General features: G+C 40.6%; 1 protein-coding gene across 2 annotated transcripts in view; it reads left to right on the plus strand.

Annotated features, from left to right (window-relative positions):
* Nucleotides 1-1,886: 1,886 nt before the first annotated feature.
* The window catches only part of LOC130196273 (FK506-binding protein 5-like), a 39,646-nt gene continuing 29,195 nt past the window's right edge, over nucleotides 1,887-12,337 (plus strand). Inside the window, exon 1 of one of the 2 annotated variants that reach the window (XM_056418244.1) lies at nucleotides 1,887-1,979. The gene's annotated coding sequence lies outside the window, so the exon portion shown is untranslated. Of the gene's footprint in view, nucleotides 1,980-7,968; nucleotides 7,986-12,337 lie in introns of those variants that run through there. The other variant, XM_056418245.1, reaches the window with a different exon arrangement.

Below are 12,337 nucleotides of genomic sequence, written 5' to 3' on the forward strand. Positions count from 1 at the left end.
CCCAAAGGGTAAAATATGTTAGTAAATATAAAGGTAACAGGAGGGTGAAACATTGAATCGGGTCAAAATGACCCAAAGGCGGGGGGAGGGTTAAATATTTAATCGGGTCAAAATGACCTGAAGGCAACACAAGGGTTAAAAGTGTTTCTCTTCTTTTTAAACACAAAACTTCACACAGAGCTGTGTTTTCAAAGAGGCTCCTACATATAAAGTGCCAGCGAGGTATTTAATATCGTGGATGATAAATTGTTTCTTCAGTGAAACATCAGATTAGTAAAAAAAAGAAGTATATTGAGACCCCATTGGTCCTGTCATCTTTAACATTGAACAGCAGCAGAACCAGTGGCCTTGATAACTGACTGACATTCAAATATGTCACGTTAACCCTCTGGAGGCTGGGGGCATTTTATACATTTAAAAAAAAAAATTTAAATTCACCGTTTAAAGTTTTTTGCATGTGACACACCCCCACGTGTTATACATCAAACATTCCAGAACAATCTCAGCTCTGAAATGAGCCTCATTGTCCTCGCGCCGTGTCCTCTGGTTGTCTGACTGACAGGCTGCTAAATGAGCCTAACCTGTGAGGTGGGAGGTCCTTTGTGATTTACTGAGTGTTCATTGGTTGTTTTTTCCCCCGAAATGTTGACAGACAAACGGATTGACCAATCACGGTGAAGGTTTCGTGTGTCGCGTTCTATCCGCGCCGCGTCACCCGACACGTCGCCCCTCCGTTCCTCTGTGTATCAGAGGGGGAGACGGGAGGAAGGAGGAGCAGGAGGATATGGAGGAAACCCGACTGATTCATCCACGAGTTAAACTGATTTCTGCTCCTTATTTTCGCGGAGAAATGATTGTTTTAAAAACGGAAACAGTGTCAAACCGTACTGCAGCGGTAAAAAAAAAAAAAAAAACTTGCGTTAATTGCGTTACAATATTTTAGTGCGTTAACGCGGCCAAATTAATCGCATAGATTAACGCGTTAACGCTGACAGCCCTAATATATATATAGTAATAATTGAACTAGAGTCAAACTAATGCAGGACACAAATAGTGGTTTTACATTGTGGTGTAAGGCATGAAAACTGAGCTCTGGCCAATGGGAACAGTTTCAGTATTCAATCAGGAGATGACGAAAGGCCTGAAAGCCTTTTTTTCAGTATTTTTCACTTTGGGAAATAAAGCTGTTGAACAGGGGTAAGAAAAAGAACTCAACATCACAGCATCGAACTTTGTACATTTGTTCAAGAACTGTTTTTGCACGTTTAGATTTCATGTACAACGCATGTCACATGCTTACGAAATAGGACGCTTCGTGACAGATTGATGTCAAAGGGCACAAGTTCGCTCTACTATCACCAATATTATTACAGTCCTTCCCACATGTTTACACGTATAAAGGAGCAAATCTGCCGCATCATCAGTACTTAACTTCAGATATCACGTTCTAAAGCTGTCTTCGTACTTTTTTTGAAAATCCACAGAAATCTAATTATAATGTAAATGCAATACATGTATTTGACCCCCTTTATATGAGGTATTTGCTTTATTTGCTTAACTTTATTTAATGTCTACACACAATTAATTATTAAACTCCACCTCTATTTATGGCTGTATGCATCCTTGTATACACATTAAAACAAGTATTCATATTTTAAGTAATATTTGGCAACTTTATTTATTCTGTAACCATTTTAATTAATTCACAATATAACCCTAACACGTTTGCACAACTTTGCAGATGCGGATGTGATATATTGACTGTTGGATTCTCCCGGTGAGTTTGGGATCAAAGGGTAATACTGGATTATGGTGTAGTTATATAAAGCAGATGCACGGGATTGGCGGCCTCGAGCTGAGCATGCGCACTGAGTGCCGTTCGCCGACACCACAAGTGAGCAGAGCGTTGTTTACGGAATTTACATTTATTAGGAAGGAGTTTTAGAGGAAAAGGCAACTCTTCCCGTGAGAGAGCGCAGGTGAGTTCGCGTGGACCCCGCGGCTCGGCTCGGTTCCGTGCACGCGCTCAGTTTTGTTTTCTGAGCACTTTCACAGGAAAAAATAGTTGACGGCCGCAGCATTTGCAGGAATAAATGCAGATTATCGCGAGCGCACTTGGCGCTGAATTGTGCTCATGGTAAAACGCAGATAAAACACCGGACGTCGCGAGTTAGCCCGGAGACAACGACGCACGAGAACGCAGTTATGTAGTTTCTTTCAACGCGGGGACACAATGTACAGAATTCAAACATCCCGTCCCAACAGGAAGCTCGCTGCTTTACAGCCTCCGTCCCCTCAAACACAGCGCCGCCTTGTAAAGCTCTGTCGTAACAAGTTTGAAAGTGTTCTTGTTTTCCTGATATTTCAGGCTAACATTCGTTGCGTAGTAATGCTTTCTCTGCGCGTGCTCGCGCCCGTGTCTGTATTGAACGCTGGCGCACACCGAGACCGCAAACTTCTTTTTTAAAGCCATTCATGTACTTTTCAAACTGTTTTGAAGTACTGCGGTCAAGCCAGCCGCCACTTCGGAAAACACAGTCAAGGCGGCCCGCACGATTTTTTTCAGTACACGTATATACCAGGCATTACGATACGAGCGTGTGAAAACTGTCTTCAAAATAAGAGCGAACTTCCGGTGAACGTGATATGACGAAACACGCCTTTAAATACAGATATAGTGATAGATTAAACTAATTGAAGAGATGAAAAATCACGAATTATATATATATATCTTTATTCCAGACTCATGGGTCCATAAAACAACAAACACAAATACAACAACAATATATAAAATACAATACGAGGACACCGGTCCAGCCATTGCAGCCAAAAAAATCACTCTGGATTAAAAAACATACAAACATTTGTTCCATTGCTTCCAGAAACAAGACGAATACCTGGTATCACTCAGTGCTGGGTCAGCCAAGGCTTTTATAACTACATTCTCTGAGACATTTAGTCGACATTTAAATTTATACATAAAATTCCTCAAAACAGCATGAAAAGTGGGAACATTCCGGCTCACAAACATCTGACTTGCGCTTGTCCATCTCGGAAGCTTGAGCAGGATCCTGAAGGCATCATTGAAAGCTACCTGCATCTTTTTCATTTTCCCTTTACTATAACTGCACCACAGGTGGGCTGTATACAGAGGAGTACAGTAGGCTCGAAACAGAGCAGTTTTAACGTCTTCTGTACACATGTGAAATTTACGTGCCAGCATGTTGGCTTGTGCATACAGTTTGCAACACTGCCGCTGCACATCGTCATCATCACTGAGGTCGTTCCTGATGATATGACCCAAATACCTATATTTCTGAACCACATTTAACTCCTGGACTCCCAAAAAGAATGAAGGAAAATGTAGCTTCTGATCCTCCCTGGTTTTTGCTATCATAATAACACTCTTTTTGGAGTTGAACTCGATATCATAGTGCACCCCATACCTTGAGCACACTCTGAGCAATTGCTGTAAGCCAGCACTATAAGGTGACAGGACCACCAAGTCGTCAGCGTAGATGAGATGATTAATGAGACTTTCTCCCACCATACATCCTGTCTTACACTTTTTTAACTCCTTAGAGAGGTCATCCATATAAAGATTAAACAGTGCAGGGGACAGTATTCCACCTTGTCGGACACCATTTGTCACTAGGAAGGGTGCAGATACACTCTTACCCCATCTAACTCGCATGGTTTGACGTGCATACCAAAAGTGCAAAATCCGAATCAAATATGGTGGCACCCCTCGCTCTTGTAATTTGACAAACAATTTGGAATGATTAATTCGATCAAAAGCTTTAGATGCATCCAGGAAACACATAAATACTGTGGTGTTATGTCTCCTGTACTTACTAACAACTTCCTTCAGTGCATATATACATAAGTCTGTGCTATATTTACTTTTAAAACCAAATTGATTATCAGTGGTTAAGATGTAATCTTGAAGCCTATCTAAGAGGATTCGTTCTAATACTTTAGAAAGTATACTGGCCAGAGCAATTGGTCGATAGTTGTCAATGCTAGATATTTTAGCAGTTTTATTTTTGATTACTGGCACTAACAACACAGTGAGCATAGAATCAGGAAGTACGCCGTGCATTAAAAAACCAGAAAAACATACAGCAAGTAACACTGACAACCTGTTGCTCGCATGCCTCAGATGTTCTGCTGTTATTTGGTCAAGGCCACATGCTTTGTTCAATGACAATTTTTCAATAGCATACAACACTTCATCAGGTCTAATACACACACCAACATCATTAGGAACATTACCAATATTAAATGTGTCACTCTTAACACTATTGAAAATGTCCCTATAGTGTTTACTCCACAGATCAGCAATACTGTCCGAACCAACTGCCCCATCAATACTGGATGGCAGAGGCGTCTTCATGTTATTGACAACTTTAACTTCTTTCCAGAAGTCAAGGGCATTATTCTGCTGAAAATGTTTGGCCATGGAGTTTGCCCTCATGGCCTGTTCATTTCTTTTAATGAAGCGCACAGCATATTTAAATCGTGCATTTGTGTGTTTCTTGTGTTCGCACTCTGGACCATGTCTTGCTTTTCCTGATAAAACCCAGTTTTTAAAAGCTTCTCTTGCTTCTCTATGGAGTTCAGACACATATTCATTCCATCCTGGCCTAAGATTATGTTGTTTAGCCTTTTTTTTACAGAATGATTTGCTTATATTATTTAGACAATTCACAATGTTATCATACATTACACAGAGATTATTATTGTGGTTTTGATTTTTACAGTTGATGTTGCCACACAGAATCGCATCAAGCGGTATATCAATATTTCTGAGGCTCTTATCAGTTTGTGAATTGTAATACAATAAATCATCTTCTGTGAGCTTTGACCAATCTACTTTAAAGTGGTGTTCATGGTTATCATCATTACTGGTCAACTCAGGTAGACTCTCAACATGCAATATCATAGAGACAGGTATGTGATCTGCTGTAGCCAGCTCATACAAGATTGCAACCTCCTGGAGACAGTCATGAGCATCAGCTGTACATACACAGTGATCCAGCCAAGACGTTGTATGCCACGCTTCACTGGTATACGTGTAGCTATTTACTGGCAAGAGCACTTTGCTGGAAAGAACCAACTTATTATCTTGACAAAATTGCATTAGGTGTTGACCAAACAGGGAGTTATTATCTGAAATATCAGCGTTCATATCCCCCAAAATAAATATATTTGTATATGCACTTTCTTTGACAAAAGAACTAATAAAAGCGAGCCTATGAAGGTATTCATCCTCGTTTTGGTTACTTTCATAAGGGGTGTAAACATTTAAAATGACAAAAACAGTCTTATTATGTACAACTTTAATTGCTATGCACCAGTCCACCTCTAGTCTAATCACACTGATCAGGGGATCATACTTTTTATGCCACAGAATGGCGACCCCACCCGGTATTCTACCACGCACTATTCTCTGGCTTAGATCTGTTGTGGATTCTCCTGCCCCATGAACAGTGGCGGCTGGTGAATTTTTTTTTGGGGGGGGCGCAGTTTAAATAGCACTCAACAATGAGAAGAAAAGAGGGTTTGAGTAGAATATAGTAAAAAACAAAGCTTTATTTCAAGAACACAGCGTGCTCAACACGGTCCAATAACAACTATCAACACACTGTAACTTTGGGCATGAGAGGTTCAGAGCAGCTTTAAGGAACATGGGATTGGGTTTCAGAGGTTTGCAAAATAAAAGAGTTTCACCGTCACATGAAAGAGGTTCAGAGCAGAATAGAGTCAGAAAGAGATCACATGTTACATGGGGGACAGAGTAGACCCACTACTGTTAAGACAAGTAGCTCCTCTCTTTAAAGTTGGCAAACTTCTCAATAACTCTGGTTAAAGTCAATCATGTCTGTAACCAGCCTGTTTCATTATTCTTGAGTGAATGTGTCTGTTTTTCAGAACTTCTTCGTTGTGTTTCGATGCCAGTTCGGTCTCCTACTGCTCTGCATGAAGCTAACTCGCTAACAGCTGTTAGCGAGTTAGCTCCATGCTCTTAGCTAGATAACTGCGGCAAGATTCGTGCTTTACACTTGTCTGAAGCTCTGTAGATCCCTCACCCCGTTGTAGTCCAGAGAGTTTCAGTCCCAGGACTTTGGAACAACAGACAGGGGGAACAAAAAACGAATTACTCATGGAGCATTCAGCTAATCAACTCCGGTTAGCATATCGGCTTGAGGAGAATCTCCGGGTGTACGTCCTCCCGCGGTCAGTGATTTGCTGCTGAATTTTTAATTCCGGATGTTCGGGTCCCAACTCTTTCAGCCTCTTCTTATCAATATCTGACCGTCGATTGAAAGGTCTTTCGCGTAGAGATACCACAGAGTTTTCAGTCACCGACGCCATGCTAACAACAAGCTTCTGCTAGCTATGTTGCTCGCGTACCTGCGTGGAGGTGGAGCTCCCTGGCAGGGTTGCCAGGTCTGTGAGATAAAACCAGCCCAATATCAGAACTCAAAATATGCCCGTGCCAAACCATATACACTGCTTTTAAAGTCCAACAGCATTGCTATCATTGCCAAATGTATTGTAATATCTACAAAGTAACAACATATGTTTAGTTTGCCAGCAGCAAAAGCAGTTTTCCCTCAAGTTATTTCACCTAGGTCCTAAAATGGCCTTGTGTAATTAGATACAGTATATTATCATAAATAAAATGTGTGTACATGCTGATCTGGAGTCAGTTTGGTAGGATTTGGGTATGAATAAATTATTTCATTTAAAATATGGATTTTTATTTAAAGATATTCATGTAATTTGCATGCAAAATAGGTCTACCGAACCAAGGACACAAAATTCAACCCCAAGAACACTTCAAAAGTGGCCCGATTCCGCAGGAAAACCGCGGACCTGGCAACACTGCTCTATGGGCTGAGGGAACATACGGGTCTCTGATCTGCCGAATAATCCAATCGCGTGCGCATGTGTGCGCCCAAGATTCGGTTTCATCCGCCAATGTGAAGCCGGTCATTGCCAAAACGACTGAAATGTTGTATCGATGCCGTACACACACGTTAGACCAGCGCCTCGAAAAAGGGGAGGGGCTTCTCCGTGATAATGGCGATATATTATATTTTTTCACATTAACTTAAGTGGTTGTTGACAGGCTTACGGTCTCCCACACATATTTAGCGCGTCAACACGGTATATTTACTATTTAAATGATTTGGCATATAATGTTTTTTGACAGGATTTTTTTTCTTTTTCTTCTTCTTCTTTTTTTTTCATGTCCAAATTTTAAGAGGGGCGGCGCCCTAGCGCCCCCTATGGACGAACCGCCACTGCCCATGAAAGTCTGTATTGATAGAATTAAGTTTATCCAGGTCTTGTTTGGCTAAAAAAGTCTCCTGTATACACAATATATCAGCACTCTGCATTAAAGTGTCAATAACAATGCGTCGCGCTTTGTCCCCGGCGGACTGTCCTAGGCGCAAGCCACGCGAGTTATAGGACACAACTCTGATACTCATGTTTTCACAATCATAACTGCATGGCAGCAGATGTCCCAACCTCAAGCATGTCCCTTACAGCAACACGTGTTTTTACCCCCAGTGACCCCACAGCCGCAGCCTTGCGGGCTTCATAGAAACGCCGTACAAAAGTCCCTTCAGGCCAAAGCTGTGGCTCATACATTTCGCCTACGTCATTGCACTCGGCGGTAATTTTAAAGGAGCTAAACTGGCTTGAAGCCGTGTCTATCTTTTGACAGGTTACATCGCGGCACAGTTTATCCCTTAGATACCTTGCCAGAGCCTCGGAGTCCAAATCGGGCGAACATTTTATAGCGAACACACTCACCAGTTTAGTCTTTATAGTTTGTATGTTTCCCCCAGCACCAGTTCCAACAATACCAGGAGTCTTCTTCTTTCTTGGAGGATGTGGATGAGCTCCAGGCTGTAATTCAGTGGCAGGTTTCAGGCGGCGACACTCTCTTACCACACGGCTCCACACAGGTGACATTGCCGCCGCGTCGTTTTTCCGCTCCGCACTCCAGGGTCCTTATGCTGCGCTGGCATCCAGGGCGGAGGACCCAGTCGCCGGCGCTACACTCCGCATACTCCGGCTTGGTGCCTCCTCGTTCTCGCAGTAAATGGGCGCAACCCCTCGGCTGAGATGATGTTGCTCCAGCACCGATGCTCCATGCACCTGAGTTACACCGGCTTCCATACCCCGACTCAGGGCCTCCTCGTCAACCTGGCGAATCGGTGCATCCCTTCCGCTCAACACAGGCTGTTCAACCCGGCATATGCGTTGATTCATATCCGCCGTTATCTCTCGGAGATCCTCACAGATATTTGTCTGCATACACATAGCATGTTTCATTGAGGTCATGTCTGTACTTAGACGCTCAATTTTCCCAAGCAGGCAAGAAACATCAAGGGAGTTGAACGTCACAGGTGGAAATTCGTCTATGTAATGAGACACAAAACGAGGGATATTCTCACCCGCCTCATTTAGTAGTTTCAAACAACTCTTTACGTTATTTACGTCTTTTTGTGCCCCCTTATGTGCTACAAATCGTTGACTGGAGCTTGGACAGAGCTCAAAAAGAACTTTCTTTGAACTCTCAATCCAATCCGATCCGAAGTGGTTCACAACTAATAAAATAATATCGTCATGACTCAGAGTCTTCATTTTTATGACGAGGAAGTTTAAAAGTTCATCTTCCACAATGACTTTACCATCAATAGTCTTGTAGATTTCTGGTTTAATTCGAGATCTACTCGGAGCAGCTGTACTTCCACCAGCTCCCTCCGCCATCTTTAGATGTCATGTGACCAGGGGTGACCAATTGAATGAATGATGAATACAATACATAAAAGAAGGTAATTATTCCAATATTGGATGTTCTGATTTAAAATGTCAAAATAAAAGATATAGAAAATCACATTCATGCGCAAATGTGTGTCTAATTTCAGAATAGATTTAGAACACAATGGTGCGTAGTTACAAAATACTTTCACTTCTGATTCATGGTAGAGTACCTCAAGGTGTCACCCAGAGATAATCAAGACATTCTGACGTTTGATTTCTAAATGAAAGCACTTCATAAAGAAAATAATAGTAATATATTTCCAATATTTGATATTTCTTTGAAGCAAATCCGTAACTTTCTTGAAAAAAACTGCAGTCTTATTAGTGGTGACCTCAGCTAGGCCCATGATTATTTCCATGAGATATTACTGTGCTGATTTTGAATGAATTCAATTTAAAGTTAGCAAAAAATAAATATTATTAATATTATGCCAATATTTTAATTTTATTTTAAGCAAATGCGTAACTTTCTAGAAAAAAATTACACTGCAGTCTTGTTATTGGTGACCTCAGCTAGGCACATGATTATTTTCATGAGATATTACTGTGTGGATTTTGAATGAATTCAATTTAAAGTTAGCGAAAAATAAATATGATTAATATTATGGCAATATTTGAATGTTATTTTAAGCAAATCTGTAACTTTCTTGAAAAGAATTACACTGCAGTCTTGTTAGTGGTGAACTCTGCTAGGCCCATGATTATCTTCATGAGATATTACTGTGTGGATTTTGAATAAATTCAATTTAAAGTTAGCGAAAAATAAATTAATATTATGGCAATATTTGAATTTTATTTTAAGCAAATTCGTAACTTTCCTGAAAAAAATTACACTGCAGTCTTGTTAGTGGTGACCTCTGCTAGGCCCAGGATTATTTTTATGAGATATTAGTGTGGATTCTTTTTTTGTCACTTAAATTTTTTATTTGTTTAATGATATAAACATAAAACAAGTACAAAAATGTCAGACATAAACATAAACATATATACACCCATATACATACCCATACACACACACACAGACACACATACACACACATATATCCTCCCCTCCTCCAAAACACAAACAACAACAACAATAAAAAACAACAAAAAGACAACAAAAACAACCCCGGCACCCCCTTAATTATCTTTTACTTGTAAGTGTATATACACTACCCTGCATCTGTATTTTCAATCCCCTCAAAATCCAAATCTTACCCCTGAGTATTTGACCCCTCCTCTAATTTGTAATGAAAGCCATCAGACTTTTCCATGCTTGGTCAGTTTGGCTTGAACTGTCCTTCAGCCTGGCAATCATACTTTCAAAAGCAGCTGTCTCCGTCATGAGTTTTAGCCATTCTGTGAGCGTGGCCGTATGTGGGCTCTTCCAGTTTCTCAGGATCAGCCTCGCTGCCACCATGAAGCCTGTTAGTGACAGTCTGATCTCTGCGTTGGTGAGGCCTGGTGGCACCAGTGATGTGTCCCCTAATAAACACAGTTGTGGGGATTCTGGTAAAGGCCGCTTGAGCCACCCTTCTAATGTCTTTAGTACTGCCTTCCATAAAGGCCACACATTGGAGCACTCCCACATAGCATGTAGAAAAGTGCCCATTTCTATATTACATTTCCAACAATTATGATCTTGCCTCAATCCCATTTTATACAGTTTCAAAGGTGTAAAATAATATCTGTGTACAATTTTATCGTGAGTAAACTTGCTTCTTGCATCCCTTGTAGCCCAGCCTACATTTGATATTATTTCTTGCCATACATCTCCCCTTATCTCAGTCCGAAGATCTTTTTGCCATACTAGTCTCAGTCCATCGCACATTCCAACTTGAATATTCGACAATTTTCGATAAAATATTGAGGCAGATTGTTGGGTTCGGGAAGCATTTAGGAACTCCTGAATCTTCTTCTCTTCTTTCTTTTCTATTTTCAGTCCGAACCCAGCCCCCATGCTACTCTTCAACTGTAAATACTTCCAGAAATCCCCCTTCTCATCTAAATTAAACGTTTCTTTAAGGTCCTCAAATGATTTAAATGAGCCATCTCTGTAGAGATCTTTGATGACATGTACTCCTTTTGCCAGCCATGTATCCCATATAAATACTTTTTTCCCTAAGCAGATGTGAGGGTTATTCCAAGTGGAGGAATAGCTTTGTTTATATTGAGTAATCGCCAGAATCTTATGTGCCCTTGCCCATGCCCACTTGGAGTGTTGTACTACTAGATTTCTTTGGTCGGTTTCCGTTGTGTGTTTCTGAGATAGCAAGTCCATAACCTGTAGTGGAAAGGCTAATTCCCCTTCCATCTTTACCCATGCCGGATTGGATTCATAATGTCTCCAGTGCCGTGCAATTTTATGTATTTCGAATGCTATGCTATATAATTCCATATTTGGAAGAGCCAATCCCCCATTATCTCTTGAGGCCCAGAGCTTTTTCATACTAATTCTAGGCGTTTTGTTATTCCATAAAAATGTTTTACAAAGCTGGTTATATTGTTTAAAGATCTCCTCGGAGATGGTTACTGGTATCATCATAGAGATGTAATTAAATTGTGGAGCGACCACCATCTTAATGATATTAATCTTTCCCCATCAGGTAAGATTTAACACTTTCCATTTGTCAAAGTTAGTCCTAATTTTTTGTATTAAAGGAAGCATATTAAGAGAGATTATATTTTGTATATCTGAGCACAGCCTAATACCCAAATATTTTAGTCCCCTTGTGATCCATTTAAACTGGGATGAATCGACCGTTGATAGAATGCATCCTCTTGATATCGGCATGCATTCAGACTTTTGCCAATTTATTTTGTAACCTGATATTTTTGAGAAGGACTCAATTGTGGATAAAACATTAGGAATTGACATCAAAGGATCCTTGATCAATAATAAAATGTCATCTGCATACATAAACATTTTATGTTCCTCTTCCCCTTGTACGACCCCCTTAATACCCGTCTGTCCTTATTGCAATAGCCAAAGGCTCTAAGAATAGTGTGAAGAGCAGGGGACTTAGAGGGTCTCCCTGTTTGGTACCTCGCTCTAAATTAAAAAAGAGGGATATCATTCCATTTGTCATCACTGCTGCTCGTGGATTTGAATAAATTACGTTTACCCATTTAACAAATGTTTCCCCAAATCCAAATCGTTTAAGAGTATATCGCAAAAAGTTCCACTCCACTCTATCAAATGCCTTTTGGGCATCCAAGGAGAATGCAGCTATGGGAGTGGTTTCCCCCTGATTAAGCTGTATAAGATGTAGCAGACATCTGATGTTGTCTGCAGATGATCTTCCCTTTATAAATCCTACTTGATCAGAATGTATTAAGCGTGGTTGGATATCTTCTAGCCTCATTGCTAAAATTTTTGTTAGGATTTTGCAGTCTACATTAATTAAGCTCACAGGTCTATAACTTCCTGGTTCGGTCGGATCTTTATCTTTTTTAACAATCAAAGATATCAGGGCTTCGTTATATGTTCCTGGTAGCTCTCCCAATG

Source organism: Pseudoliparis swirei, chromosome 7, assembly GCF_029220125.1.
Source record: "Pseudoliparis swirei isolate HS2019 ecotype Mariana Trench chromosome 7, NWPU_hadal_v1, whole genome shotgun sequence".
NCBI classification, from domain to species: Eukaryota; Metazoa; Chordata; class Actinopteri; order Perciformes; family Liparidae; genus Pseudoliparis; species Pseudoliparis swirei.